Source organism: Podarcis tiliguerta (assembly GCF_965153285.1).
Source record: "Podarcis tiliguerta genome assembly, chromosome: 4".
Classification (NCBI taxonomy): Eukaryota; Metazoa; Chordata; class Lepidosauria; order Squamata; family Lacertidae; genus Podarcis; species Podarcis tiliguerta.
This window is the reverse complement of record NC_139537.1, coordinates 45,614,699-45,629,173: the sequence shown is the minus strand read 5'-3', so window position 1 is coordinate 45,629,173 and position 14,475 is coordinate 45,614,699. Positions and strand designations below refer to the sequence as shown.

At 40.9% G+C, this 14,475-nt stretch overlaps 1 long non-coding RNA gene across 14 annotated transcripts in view; it reads right to left on the bottom strand.

Moving 5' to 3' along the window:
• The window catches only part of LOC310677012, a 224,281-nt gene that overhangs the window by 202,223 nt on the left and 7,583 nt on the right, over positions 1–14,475 (bottom strand). For 4 of the 14 annotated variants that reach the window (XR_014510831.1, XR_014510833.1, XR_014510835.1 and 1 more), the window contains one exon: positions 13,941–14,097. The exons of 4 other annotated variants lie outside the window; for them this stretch is intronic. This is a non-coding gene — a long non-coding RNA (uncharacterized lncRNA). Of the gene's footprint in view, positions 1–1,577; positions 1,772–13,940; positions 14,101–14,475 lie in introns of those variants that run through there. 6 more of the 14 variants (XR_014510832.1, XR_014510834.1, XR_014510840.1 and 3 more) reach the window with 4 other exon arrangements.

Sequence of the window (14,475 nt, the reverse complement as noted above, 5' to 3'; positions counted from 1 at the left end):
CAGAAAACCCACCAGCTAACAATCCATCTATCTTGTCTGGACTGAGCTTCAGTTTATTGGCTATAATCCAGTCATTACTTCATCCAACCTATTGCATAATTTAAAACATAATTATGTAAAGCTACATGTGAAAACTGCAGACAGCCTTGAATGTATTTCCTAAACATATGCCAAAGCATCTTAAACTCTCTCTTTTAAAAAATACCCTCCTCCATCCCAGCCAGGAGAAATAGCTGCAAAGCTTCCAAAGTTCCATTTCCTTTTTATTCCAGCTATCATTTGTTACATATTCAAATGAAACCAAATCAAAGTTAGTCTCACCAGAATTCCCACTGGTGCTTCAATTTTACTGCATCTTTAATAGCATGATGGAATCAAAATGCATGATATCGGTTCAGTATATAAATTTGTCCAACTCATAATGCTTGGCTGTATTACTAAACTGACCTTTTCTCTCGACAATTATTCCTCAGATTGAAATTATCAACTCATCTTACGTTGTCAGCATTTAGTTACCCTAGATGAAAGCAGTCAACAGTGAAGAACGTCTGAGTGTGTGCCTAGAAAACAGCTGTCTGCGCGCAGGCCAAGCCCTCAGAACCAGCTGCTTCATAGAGATGTCCTCAGAAGTTCTTTAACATTAACCTGTTAACTGTTGTTGAAACTCCCACCAATTGTTCAGAAACTACAGCTCTCTTTGGATGTTCCCTCCACACATATAGCTAATATGCAGGGTGGCACGACAGCACTGCCTGGCTCTGTTCTCCACATCGCTTACCCTTACCATGTATTGAATGCAACACTAGCACAGAGTTCCCAACAGTGCACATATTTTGACCTTACAGAGCTGCACTCAAAATGTGGATATCTAGAGGTGGGGGAGAAGGTATGAGCAGTGTCAAAATAACATGACCCTGCTCCTTGTCAACTTGATAAGCCTTAAGTGTGGGTGGCAATATTTAAAGACAGGTTAAATGTGTATGGGGACTGGCCTGACTGTAACACAACCTACTGATATTCAGCTAGTCAGGCTTCAAAGGGTGACCTTTGCCACCGTTACCAGAATTTACGGAAAGGTTGGGGGGGTTGCCCCTCCAGCGGACACCATACACCCCTCCCAACTACCAAAACCAACACAATCACTCCTGCAAATGTCCCCACAAAACACTCCATCACACAGTTTTTTCCTATCTCTTTTCAAAGGACCTCCGTTGCACATTACCAATGCATCTATGTACTGGCTCAATCGGAAAACTTTAGAAAGTCATATGAAATCACCCCAGTATCAGATTTGCGCCAATCCAACTTTGTTCTGATCAGGAAGGAAATGGTTACCAAGGAGGGAGCCTGGGACGTGGACAGGGGCAGCCATAATTCCTGACGCCTGAGACCACGTACTCAGCAGCCTCTTTCATGGGAGATAATCGCTGGCATCCTGGCTCTGAGTGCCAGACATGTAGCCATTCCAGAGACAATAGTAAACCCAACCTCAGTTGTTTAGGATCTTGGTCAAGACAAAGGGGTGTGATTAACTTGACCAGGAGAACAGGAACATGTACGGTACATACGGTACTCACTTTTTGTTTTACTTAATGGGTGTGAGGTGAAGGTCAAGGGAGGGACGGGGACAAACCTGATGCTCAGGTTTCTGCCAGAAGACCCCTCCCAGATTATGATATAGCTGTGATGTATATATGATGCATGTATGATGCTTCACTAAGGGTGTTGTGGGTAAAAAGGGAAACATATAAAAAAGGAGCTATCCTTTGTTTTGGGCTCCTTTCTGCTTCTTCCATGTGGTAGTTGGAAGTCCTGTTGCAACAGTTCCTTGAATAAAGATCAACCAAATCAGAAAGAATGCTAAATAAAGCATGGACATTGCATAACCTCCACACAAGCTTTGTGCAAGCAAATCAGACCCAATTTCTCAATAGCCAGGTCATTCTGGATTTCCTGCAAGTGGTAATAATGGGAGCAGCACACAGCAACATCAGTATGTATTTACCAATATTTCACGGAGAGGTTATCTATGAGCAATTAGGGCTGATCTGTTCACAAAGCAGAAGCCTTTATGTGTGTGATTAATTTAAAAGTTTTACAGTAAAATAGTCAATATGTTTTGTATGGGATGCAATGTAACCCCATCATCTCCAATATTTTACGGCCAGAACCGAAATGCAGACTTTTAAAAAAAAATTGGCCTCCTTAAGCTACTTTCCAAAGTAGCCAAAAGAAGATAGTAAGGAATGCCTTTGACCATTCTTCCTACTAAAATTAGTTTTTCTGATGGCACTTCTCAGGTCATATTATTAAACCATTTAGTAAGCAGAGCAGTAATATCTAACAGGTTGTTAAAGTAGCCTCTGAAAAGATGACAGCTGAAAATGCATAATAGATTTCTCATAGTCTAATCACTTGCAGTATTTATTTTGCAACTTTCACAAGCTGATATTTTGTTATAAATTGTTAGCTAATTAATATAGCAGAACATAAAACTGTTGCAGGGTCAAGCTAGTCACATTACACTGTTTGATTGCAGCCCTAAGCATTTACTGGCCAAACAACAACAGCAAGTATTTTCAGTGATGTTTGAATATTAGCTTATGTATTTATTGACTGACAAATCTATAGCCACACAAAATTCCTCACACATTAGTTACAATGAAGAGTACCCATCTACTTATTAAAGCGCAAAACTAAAATATTTAACTTTTGTGTTAGATAATGAGCAAGTTAATTGTATTTCTCACGAATATAAAATGTGTAATTACTGCTAATCTGCCTCATTTAAACTAAATTTTAATTATATAATTGCTGGGGAAAAAATTCTAATTTATGTAATGTATTAATGATACACAGTGGAAATAAACTGGCATTAGCAGAAACTTAGCATAGTCAATAACGAACAAAATTTAAAATGAATAATTTAGCTGTGCAACAAGCTAACAAAGTCATTCACACTGAAACCTGTGCAAACAAATACAAAAAGAAGAAGGTGTCTCTCTAAGTACTAGACCTGGTTCACAATGAATACTTAACCAGCACATAGGAATCAGTGCTGGGCTACACCATTGCACTCTCTCTTTCTCTGCATCTCAATCTTGTGCATGAATTTCCTATCTCCTCTACTCAGGTTTTACTGTTACATGAAAGTCACTTGTCCATGTTAAAATTAAGTCAGGGCCTCGCCTGCAGCACACATTGAAAGCAGTATCATACCCCTTTCAATGTTCATGCTCCCCACCCCCAAGAAATTCAAACTAGAAAGAGTTGCAGGTCCAATCTAGACTATATCAGGAGTGCCACTTTTTAAAAATGGCAAATGCAGCTATGGGTAGGATAGAAAGAGCACTAAGGATGAATGCTGTGCCTCATGGGGGAAATGACACCTCTGTGGTCCTGATCCAACCCCCTCCAGACCATGCGGCTTTAAATATTATAAAATGACACACAAAAGAGACCCAGTCACAAATTTCTTGAGATCTCCTCTAGTTGTCCCTTGCACTTGACCCTTTAACATAAAAATTACTGTAATATAAACTTCAGGCATTTGGAGGCAGATTAGATTATAAATCAATGTAGTGTTTCCATTGTTCTTTGCAGCAGTGTTCCCATACATTTAACACTTTTGCCCCTTTCATTCTGTGTACAATCCTGTAAATCCAAACTGAGGGGCCTGGAGTCTGACAACTTCTGGAGGGACACCAGTTCCCCACCCCTGCCACAAACCAAGAGTGAACTCATTTTCTTAGCATGGATTCTTCTGTTGCCAAACCAGCACCACCTACCCACTAGGAAGGACCATCAGGAGGCTTGGAGGAACACCAAGGTTTGCAGAAGTACATTAACAAAAGCCTATGGGAATTATTTGAAAACAACACCACCAAATTGAGACTGAGCATGCTCAGTGGGCAGAGAATGCTGAGATGTTTTGTTGTTGTTGGGTTTTTTTCGGGGGGGGGGAGGACAAAATATAATGGGGAGAGGGGAGGCATAATATGGAATTTCCTGGACAAGGGCATGACCTGGATCTAGAACAGGGGCATTCCATACTGCAACATTTTGTTGCAGGTGCCACCTGTGAAATCCTGGTAATGACTGTCCTTGTAACCATCAACAGAGGTGTCATGTGATTGTATTTTCAGTTCCATTAACAGAGTAGCCCAGAGTTAGAGCTGAAATCCTAACCACTCTTGCTAAGGAACAGGCCCTACTGAACTCAGTAGGGCCCAATTCTGAGAAAACATGTATTGATTCAAATATTTCTGCACTGCCTTTCATATGTGATATACAAATTAATGTACAAAAACCAGAAAGTACAGCAGAATTACAGTTTGGAATAGCATGGCCATGGCTAGGTCAATGGCAAATAACATGGACTGGGCTATAAATTATATTTTTAAAAAGCAGGAGAGAGGCATTTAAGGAACTCTTGATATTGAAATCCATGGCTCTGAAAGGTGTTTAGCTTTACTATGCCTGCCTTTTCAAGTGCAAGGGGCCACCAATATATACACCACATCCATAGCTCTCCAACATTTCTCTCACCTCTGTAACATCAGTAATTCCTCTGCAAGTGAAAATGTAAGTGTTCAAAAACCAAATAGCTTTGCGAGCCCCTTGAAATGTAGAGATGCAAGTATGCAGCTGTGACATATTGAACTATACAAGAGACATACCAATCCAGGACACTGCTATTTTCTTCAGGGTCACCCTTTCCCCTTATTTGCAGACATCACACAAATTCTCAAGTAAGAAACCTGACAGCTCTGTCATCGGACTTTACAAAGCAGCTGATAAAACCTGACAGGGACAAGAATTATACAATGGTTTGGCTGTGTTTTTAAGAAAAGGCTCAGATGTTTTGCATGCAGCTCTAATGGAAAACGTTGAAGGTTTTCCCATCTACTTGCCATAATTTTGTTCATGCTCCGATACTGCTCTGCCCTCTGCTGGCCACTATGTGGACTTGCAAAAAAAGTAAAGAATCTGCAAAAAGCAGTGAATTTATTGATATCGAGGAGCAGTCTTAAAAATTAGTATCCAAAATGACTAGCTGGAAAATGGTAGACCTTAAACAGTACTATAAGACCTGGTTTTAAAACTATGTTAAAATTCTTACAGGTCAAATAAAGCTTAAGTGTATATGTTTATAGATCATCTTTATATGTACAAAATATGTACATAATATGTACTTAATATGTACTTTATAATATGTACTTAATATGTACTTAATATGTACTTTATATCTTTATATGTGAGAGCCAGTGTGGTGTAGTGGTTAAGAGCGGTAGTCACGTAATCTGGGTAACCGGGTTTGCGTCTCCGCTCCTCCACATGCAGCTGCTGGGTGACCTTGGGCCAGTCACAGTCTCTCAGCCCCACTCACCTCACAGAGTGTTTGTTGTGGGGGAGGAAGGGAAAGGAGAATGTTAGCTGCTTTGAGACTCCTTAAAGGGAGTGAAAGGCGGGATATCAAATCCAAACTCCAAATCCAAAAAGACCACAATCTACATGGATTTTACATACATTTGCTTTAGGCAAATTTTACATAGGTGAGTGTAGCTTTATGTGGACTGCCAACCAAATAGAAATGGGGTAGGAAACCCTTGCTTACTGGGCTCTACTTTTAACCAAGCCATGCTGCAGAAACATTTACACTACTTCACTGGTCATGGAGCTCAAGACCTGCTCATTATTGTGTTGTATGCCCTTGCCTTTCATTATTTAAACTTGCCCTGACTTTGGGTCTTAGCTCTGTGCACAGTGGAAGTTTCTGCCGCTGAATTTGAAGTGCCAGTAATACAACTGAATGCTACTGTCTACTTTCTCCAACCTAGCAATGTGTGATGCTAAATTAAAGGTATTGGACTGCATGAGACAATGCTGTCACTGGAGACATTTCATTTCAGGCACTCTCCCCCACCTCTTGCTCTGTCTGTAAACAGCATGACAACTCTGTGCCATATCAGCTGTAATTAAATATCATGTTCATTTCCTCAAAAGGGCCCCAGATGTTAGAAACTGATGAGAAGGAATTAAATTATTCAAAAAGCTATAATCTATACTGTAGAGCAGGGGCCAGCAATTGTTTTCAGCAGGGGGCTGCTCCACTGTCCCTCAGACCTTGTGGGGGGCCGGACTATATTTTGAAGGGGGAAAAAATGAACGAATTCCTATTCCTCGCAAATAACCCAGAGATGCATTTTAAATAAAAGCACACATTCTACTCATGTAAAAACACCAGGCATACGCCACAAATAACCCAGAGATGCATTTTAAATAACAGGACACATTCTACTCATGTAAAAACAGGCTGATTCCCTGGACCATCTGGGGGCTGGATTTAAAAGGTGATTGGGCCAGATCCAGCTCTCGGGCCTTAGTTTGCCTACTGTATGCCGTATAGGAAGAAAAATAAGCTTTGTAGCAAAACAAACAGAAATGACAACTTCAGAATATGCCACTTCTGCTCCTTGCTCTTGACCAACAAAAAATCAGCAGTGATCTAACCAAATGACCAGAGATGCAACTTCTTATTTCAAGACTGATAATTTACTGCCCCAGTCTTAAGAACATAGAAAGCTGTGTTACACCAGGTTGGACCATTCATCCACCTAGCCTGGTCAGCAGTATAGCCTATGCTGACTGGTAGTGGCTCTCCAGGTTTTCAAGACAATCTTACCTGGAGATGCCAAGGTTTGAACCTGGGGCCTTCTACATGCAGAGAGTGATGGGCTATGCCACCAAGCCACAGCCTCTTCTTTTGCTTGTGTGTATATTCCTTCTGCTACCTTTCCCCAGAAAGAGTGATAGGGAATGAAGTTAAAGGCAGCTTCAACAGCAGGGCTGAAAAGAAGTAAAAGCCATGTGTGGTTGGAAGAAGCTTCTTAGAAGCTCTCCTTCACAAGTCATTCTAAGCAGGTGCTCTTACAAGTGGCACAGGAGAAAAGATCATGGATGCTATTTCTCTTGACACTGTAGGAGTTACAAGGAATATCTGAAAACCACCTTACAGTGGTGCATTCAGGGCAGGACTTTGCAACAGGCATCCACTCAGCAGAATGAGCGGGACACCCCACTTTGAAATACCACAGGACCGGCTTAGCCTCTCTCCCCCCCCGGTTTTTGTTTTTGTTTTTGTTTTTACTTTAGAGCTTTCCCCATGATAACCCGCACTTTAAAGCTGAATTGGAGCAAACGACAATCTGTGGAAGGCACCTGTCCATTGTTCTGAGTGATGACTGACTATATTGATATGAATCTTTTTGAACCTAAGTGAAGTGTGCCTCCTGAAAATCTGTCTAGAAAGAAAAACACCACCTTGTGCCTCAGATATTAAAACTCTAGGAAATACTGCACTATTATGTTCCCTTATTAGACTGGCTCTTGTACATTATTGTCATGTATGCCTCAGCCAGAGTTCATGTTTTAAATAGTGCCATTCCACAAGCAGCCTATGACAATGTGCTTGGATGTGTTGAAAGAACAGAAGATTTCCATACAACATTACTGAGCACACATCCATCCACATTTATGTCACACCTGGTTTCCGTCATAGCCTAGGTGACAAGCATAGCAATGAAAGGTTTGATACAACTGGGAGTTTCATAGCCTATAGAATGACCAATATTTCACACCTAGGTTGCAGGAAAACTATTATAAAATGGATATTGACAGAGACGGATTGTCGACGCTGTAATATAATCTCATGGCTTTGATGATCTCAAACCTCTTGAGCATCATTTCACAGTTTATGGTACAGTATCATCACAATCCCTCAGAAGAATTACAGCTTTCTAACTAATCTCTCCCTATCGGTTACATGATATGGAAGCCATGAAGCTCAAATACAAAGAGGCTATAGTATGAATGATTGCACTCAGGTCTCTTCCCCCCACCCAACAATATTTGTAAGTCTGGGAGTGATAAATGGCACATGAGTTATAAACGAGCAACAAGGTCAGAGCAACTGAAAGCAGGGAGTTCAAAGAAGTGCCACCATTTTAGAGAGTTCAAGAAGAGGCCACAGACTGACATTGTTCAATTATTCTTGAGGGGGAGGCACAAAATAATAAAAGACAGCAAGCTGATGAACAATAATGGCTTGTCACTGATAAACACTGCACAAGTTAGGACCACTTCACTCATGATGATATTTTTCCTGCAAAGGTAAAATAAAGGAAAACACTCCCACATTTGCACATCATCAGTAGTGATTATTGGACAGATCAGCTTTACCCCACATAAACTGGTTTGGGACCTCCTCCAGCTCAGAGTATACACACAATCAACACATGTGCAGAATTTTCACACATGAGGGTGCACATGAGACTTTTCCTCCCTACCCCACTATCTACTCTTACAAAGGAAAGCATATATGTGAAGAGGCCTTTAGAATTACTTTGATAAACAGAACCACAATAACTGTCATGTTTAATGGCTTGGGGGCAGAAAAATGAATGTTTTTCTTAACAAACATGCTATTTGTTATTCTCTGTTTCCAGTTGCTTGATTTGCACGCCACACCAAGCCAAAATATGAGTTAGCACAACTGTGCAAGCTCCAGGAAAGGAGATAACAACAATTTTGCTCTCCCTCCAGTTCTGTGTGTTGCTTACCATGCCATCCAAACCTGGGATCCTGGTTTAACTCTCATGGACAAACTGTGAGCCATAAACCATAAGAAAACTCATATTACATAAACCATAGCTACAGCCAGTTAGGATGGATCAAAAAGCCTCCCTAAACAGTTGACACTATTGAAACACAAAGTAATTTATAGTAATACAATTCACACTGTAGAGGAGGAGGAGGAGGAGCAGGAGGAGGAGGAGGAGGGGGAGGAATAATAATAATAATAATAATAATAATAATAATAATAATTTCATTTTCTAGACCCCATCCATCTGGCTGGATTTCCCCATCCACTCTGGGTGGCTTACAGAATATATAAAACATAATATAATCTAAAACTCAATATAATCCACACCTGCTAAAATTTCAGAGCTAATGTTAATATCAATAATTATCAATGCCTAAATCTAACACAGAGTGAGCGATGCTTAAGCCCATCAAAATTGACTCAGGCCAATGAGTAGAAAGGTGAGCACAAAAGCCCTATACACATATTAAAAGGTAAAGGTAAAGGTACCCCTGCCCGTACGGGCCAGTCTTGCCAGACTCTAGGGTTGTGCGCTCATCTCACTCTATAGGCCGGGAGCCAGCGCTGTCCGCAGACACTTCCGGGTCACGTGGCCAGCGTGACAAGCTGCATCTGGCGAGCCAGCGCAGCACACGGAACGCCGTTTACCTTCCCGCTGGTAAGCGGTCCCTATTTATCTACTTGCACCCGGAGGTGCTTTCGAACTGCTAGGTTGGCAGGCGCTGGAACCGAACGACGGGAGCGCACCCCGCCGCAGGGATTCGAACCGCCGACCATGTGATCGGCAAGTCCTAGGCGCTGAGGTTTAACCCACAGCGCCACCCGCGTCCATAATACACATATTATGCACACATTAAATGAGTTCTTTTGTAGCAGAGTTTTCTTGATCAAGTGTTGCATTAATGTATTTTTTAATATAAGCCCTTGATAAAGGCAAGCATGCCAAAATGCATTGGGCATATTTACACACACACACACACACACACACACACACACAAGGTAATGGGGTTGACATAGAGGCGGCAGGCACCGCTCTCTGCCTGTGTGTTTTCTTCAGAACATTTGTAAAGAGTTCTCTGATAGACAACTGAGCACATGCTGGGATGGAGCCTGTTGACATCATGTTGTACCACCAGTCTGTGCACATTCCTCAAATATATAAGAAACTGTATACATAGAGCTTAAATCTCACTGAATTTTAAACTATTCAGTTCTCATAAATTTAACATAAACTTTTAGGACAATCTACACTTTTAGCAGCATATGCAAATTTTGAAAGCTTATGCTCCTCCACTGAAAGATGGGTGAAGGGACAATTAGCACAGGACAAGATACAGGCATGGGCACCCACAGGAATTTTTCCTGGGAGACAGAGAGCCAAAATAAATATTTGAATTATGTCAACAAATATACGTAACTAGCATGAGAGCTGGACCATAAAGAAGGCTGATCGCCGAAGAATTGATGCTTTTGAATTATGGTGCTGGAGGAGACTCTTAAGAGTCCCATGGACTGCAAGAAGATCAAACCTATCCACTCTTAAGGAAATCAGCCCTGAGTGCTCACTGGAAGGACAGGGCGTGAAGCTGAGGCTGCAATACTTTGGCCACCTCATGAGAAGAGAAGACCCTGATGTTGGGAAAGATTGAGGGCACAAGGAGAAGGGGACGACAGAGGATGAGATGGTTGGATAGTGTTCTTGAAGCTACCAGCATGAGTTTGACTAAACTGTGGGAGGCAGTGGGAGACAGGAGTGCCTGGCGTGCTCTGGTCCATGGGTCGCGAAGAGTCGGACACGACTAAACGACTAAACAACAACAACAGAGAACTGCTGTACCATTTGGTGTTGATCTGGTATTTGTGACAGATTGACAATGAGGCCTGGGTAGATAGCTAGTATTATAAGTTTCCACCTCCCTTATTTTTCAATGGATAGTCTGGTTCTTCAACCACAGATAGACCTGCTGTCCTAATTATGCCCTTCGGTTCTTTCCCTGGCTTCCTCCATCATGTAGTACTACTACATGACAATACTGGGTCACTTTTCAGGACTGGTGTGACCCATGCACAGCCCTCCGCCCTATGATGCAGATATAATAGAGGCATACTCATTTTTTTGTGCTTCAGTTTATTGTGCTTCACAGATATTGCTCTTTATGAGGACATGAGTACAGCTGCAGGCAACCCAGCTGCTTCCAGGAGAAGGAAGCCACACACACACACACACAGAGAGAGGGGGGGGGGAGTGGAGCTAACTAGAGCTGCAACTTGGTTTTTCCCTTCCTGCCTCTGCAGCCAGGGGCACTATCTTTATAGGCTACAGTATGGTGTTTACATAACTTTTATATGCACTGGAAAACCAAAAAGATTGTGTGACTCGCTTTATTGCGATATTTGCTTCATTGTCGGTGGTCTGGAACCAAACCCACAATATCTCCTAGGTATGCCTGATGGTGGAATTTATCTGTATTGGCAATAGCAGGGAAACTTTTACAAACTCGGGGCTGAGGAATCACTCTCTTTTTGTGCTATGAAACAAGACTCCAGTTAAAAAAGATCACAAATTCCCATTTTTTGCTGCTAATTTTCATTTTAGTGTACCTTTTGGCCAATCACAGCTACAATAAAACCCTGGATACATGAATTGTTTTCTCTGAAGCAGCAATCACTCTTCTACCACAAAAGATCAGTATAAAAGCCTTAAAAATGAACCAAGACATTTTATAGGCAATGGATGTTTCGCTTTGGCCTGCTCTGTCTCTGATGGACTAGATCTGCTTTTCTAAGTGTCAGTCATTGCTATGACTTCATACATTGAGTGAAAAAAACACTGAAAGTTGGGAACAGGCTAGTCTGTAGCAAAACAAATGAGCTGAATAGTGCCTGCACATTTTGCCTCATATCTCAGGTCTGGCTAGAAAAAAATCAAGGGAATCCATGTGCAGGTGGAGATATGTGATTAACCCTTTCCCCACCTATTTTTCCTCTTGTCACCTGCAGATGCTTTTCACGGAGACAAGATCCTCAGGTTTGTGCATGCTGCATGAGGTTGCAAAAGGTGACTGGGAGGTTATTGCAGAGAGGAAAGGAAGGAAGAGTAAAGCAGCAATTATCAAGCCAGATATTGTCTAACTATTCTGACAGGCAGTAGCTCCCTGAAATATCAAACAGAGGTCTTCATATCAGCCGCTACCTGATCATTTTAACAGGAGATGCTAGGGACTGAACCCGGGATATTTGGCGTGCAAAGCTTGTGGTCTACCATTAGGCTACAGTTCCTCCTCTCTTCGAGTTAAAGGTTTGGCTAGAGTTAACCGGGAATTCTTCTCATTACTGTTCACTGTCTTCCTAAGAAGCTGAGAGCATGCTGAATTTCTCAAATGAAAGACTTTGAACTTTACATAGCACTGAAAGATCATTTTAAAACTATTTCTCATTTCAAAAGAATAAATCTCACTTATTCCTGCCTGAGATGACTGCCGCTTGCAAACCTTGTACCACTAGCATTTGTCCTCCTAATAGTAACATTATAAAATAAGATGTATATTACCAGCTGGCTCAGTTCTGGAGCACAGAAGCAGCTATTCCACTGAACCGTAACTCACATTATGATGAGTCCTTCTAACATTTTGAAGGGCCTGTTTCATGATTTCAGGTGTATTTTTAAAATGCCCAAATTTTAAAATTACATTTCCAGAATAGTCCATCCAGTTAAAGGAATACAGCTTACAGGTCACAAGACAGGGTGGACTTATTTTGCTCTACCAAATTCCCATTCTGCTGCAGCACAGCACTCCAAATTATGCTGCAAAGATCCAGGAAAGCTTGGAGCTTCAGTAAAGCTCCCCACATGCCAATTTCACACAAAAAACAAAGGGGTGGTGTTCCTGGACTATTAAACTGCATATGGGGCCACTTGATTCAATGCACTCAGGCTCTCTGTTAGGGATGGAGTAGAATTTTGTCTGGTTCACATTTTTAGCAAACTGACCTAGGGTGATATCCAGTTAAGTCATACTTACACTTCTTGAATTGCGTGGCACAATTTTTTAATTTAATTTTTATTTTTAGGGGAGACATTTGTATCATTTTGTACCAAAACTGCAGTAGCTGACATAAACCACACCTGATTTGAACACATCTGAAACTGTCACTAGAAATACACTGATTCACCCATCCCTAAGTGTATGTATGTACATGTGTATTTATAGGTGTGTATACTTACACATACACACATGAACTCTCTTAGCCCATAGAAACTAGGGATCAAGGAGAAGGGCCTACATTTCCCCCTAATATATTGCACATAAACACATGCATGTGCCTTAAGATTGGCCTCCTGTTTTCCTTCAAAGGTGTCACCAACAATTCAGATCACATCCTGTCCCACAACATAAATAACTTTAAAACTGCCAATGGTGAGATTAAAGCAAAACAACATTGAAATATTTACTCAGTGAAGTAGACACTCTTTGAAAAACCTATGTTTTAGACACAACCATTAAAAGTTGTACCCATATTTGTGTCTCGTATTTACCTCCTTCGCTCTACAGTTTATACCGAAGCTACTAATGCATATTGTTGCACTCATGTTTATATGAAAGTCTACTTGTGAGGACAGAGTTGTAGGAAAGGCACCAGATTCCATAATAAAAATGGGCACTATCAACTAAGTACAACTTCTGCAAAACATCTACACATTTAAATGGTGTTCACAATGAGGTTACAAATGAAAAGTAGTTTGGTTTCAAACTACTTAAGAATTTATTCAGTGTAATTCAGATAATAAACTGACCAGCTCCTGGACAGAAACTGAAACTATCCCACCTTTCCACTTCTCCAATTTGTTAGGCAATATGTTCCATATAAAGGATAAGCATCAATATTATCTGCTCAAACAGAAATTGGAAAATAGGCAACAAGCACCAGACAAGAATAGTTAAATGCTTAATAAAGGACAGATATACATATAATTTGAAAAACAAACCTTATGCTCTCCTATTTAATAGTATATTGTCACCTTCCCCAATTGCTTATTGCCACTTAAACAAAAAGAAAGTGCAGTACTTTCACTGAAGAGATAATTTAAATTATCTCAACAATTAAACATATTCACCAGATACGGTACATGCAGTGACCAGGCTATATTTTAAGGTACCTCAGATTAGAAAGTTTGTTGCATAGCCGGCTGAATTCTCTTTATAAAACCTTTTAAACTACACTTAAAGAGCACATATTACAACTCCACTTGAAAATTCCCTCAGAGAACTCTTACCTGTGAGCAGCAGCTGATTTAAACAACAATGTGAGAGCCTCTTCCCATTTCCCTTTTTAGGACAAATTTATTCCCCTTTCAGTTCAGTACCTCTATGTTCTCTGCTGACCTAATTTTGTCTGTGATAAATGCCAGAGTTCGACTGGAGTCACTTGAGCTGCTGCAAGAGAAGAATGGAAGTCAAAAATGAATGCACTCAACATTCCTCCTTGACAGATTGCTTGTCAAGAGGCTAAAAGCCTTGGAAAGCTATAGGTGAGGTAAAGCATTATAATAGCCATCCTTTAGATTAAATTGAATTCCAGTTTTCAACTAATTACTCCAGACTCCAATAATGAAGTTAAAGCTCATTGAAACTGAAAGGTTCAGCATTTTACTCAGGTCCCATGCATGCGGTATCAGACAGTAGCCTTTTAAGTCACTAGGAAAAGATCCATGGAAGCAACAAAACCAATAAAGCATTCAGACTCAGTCTTGGGTCAGACCCTACTTAAGTGGCCCTGGTCAACAACCTGTGTCTAGAAGATATGGAATA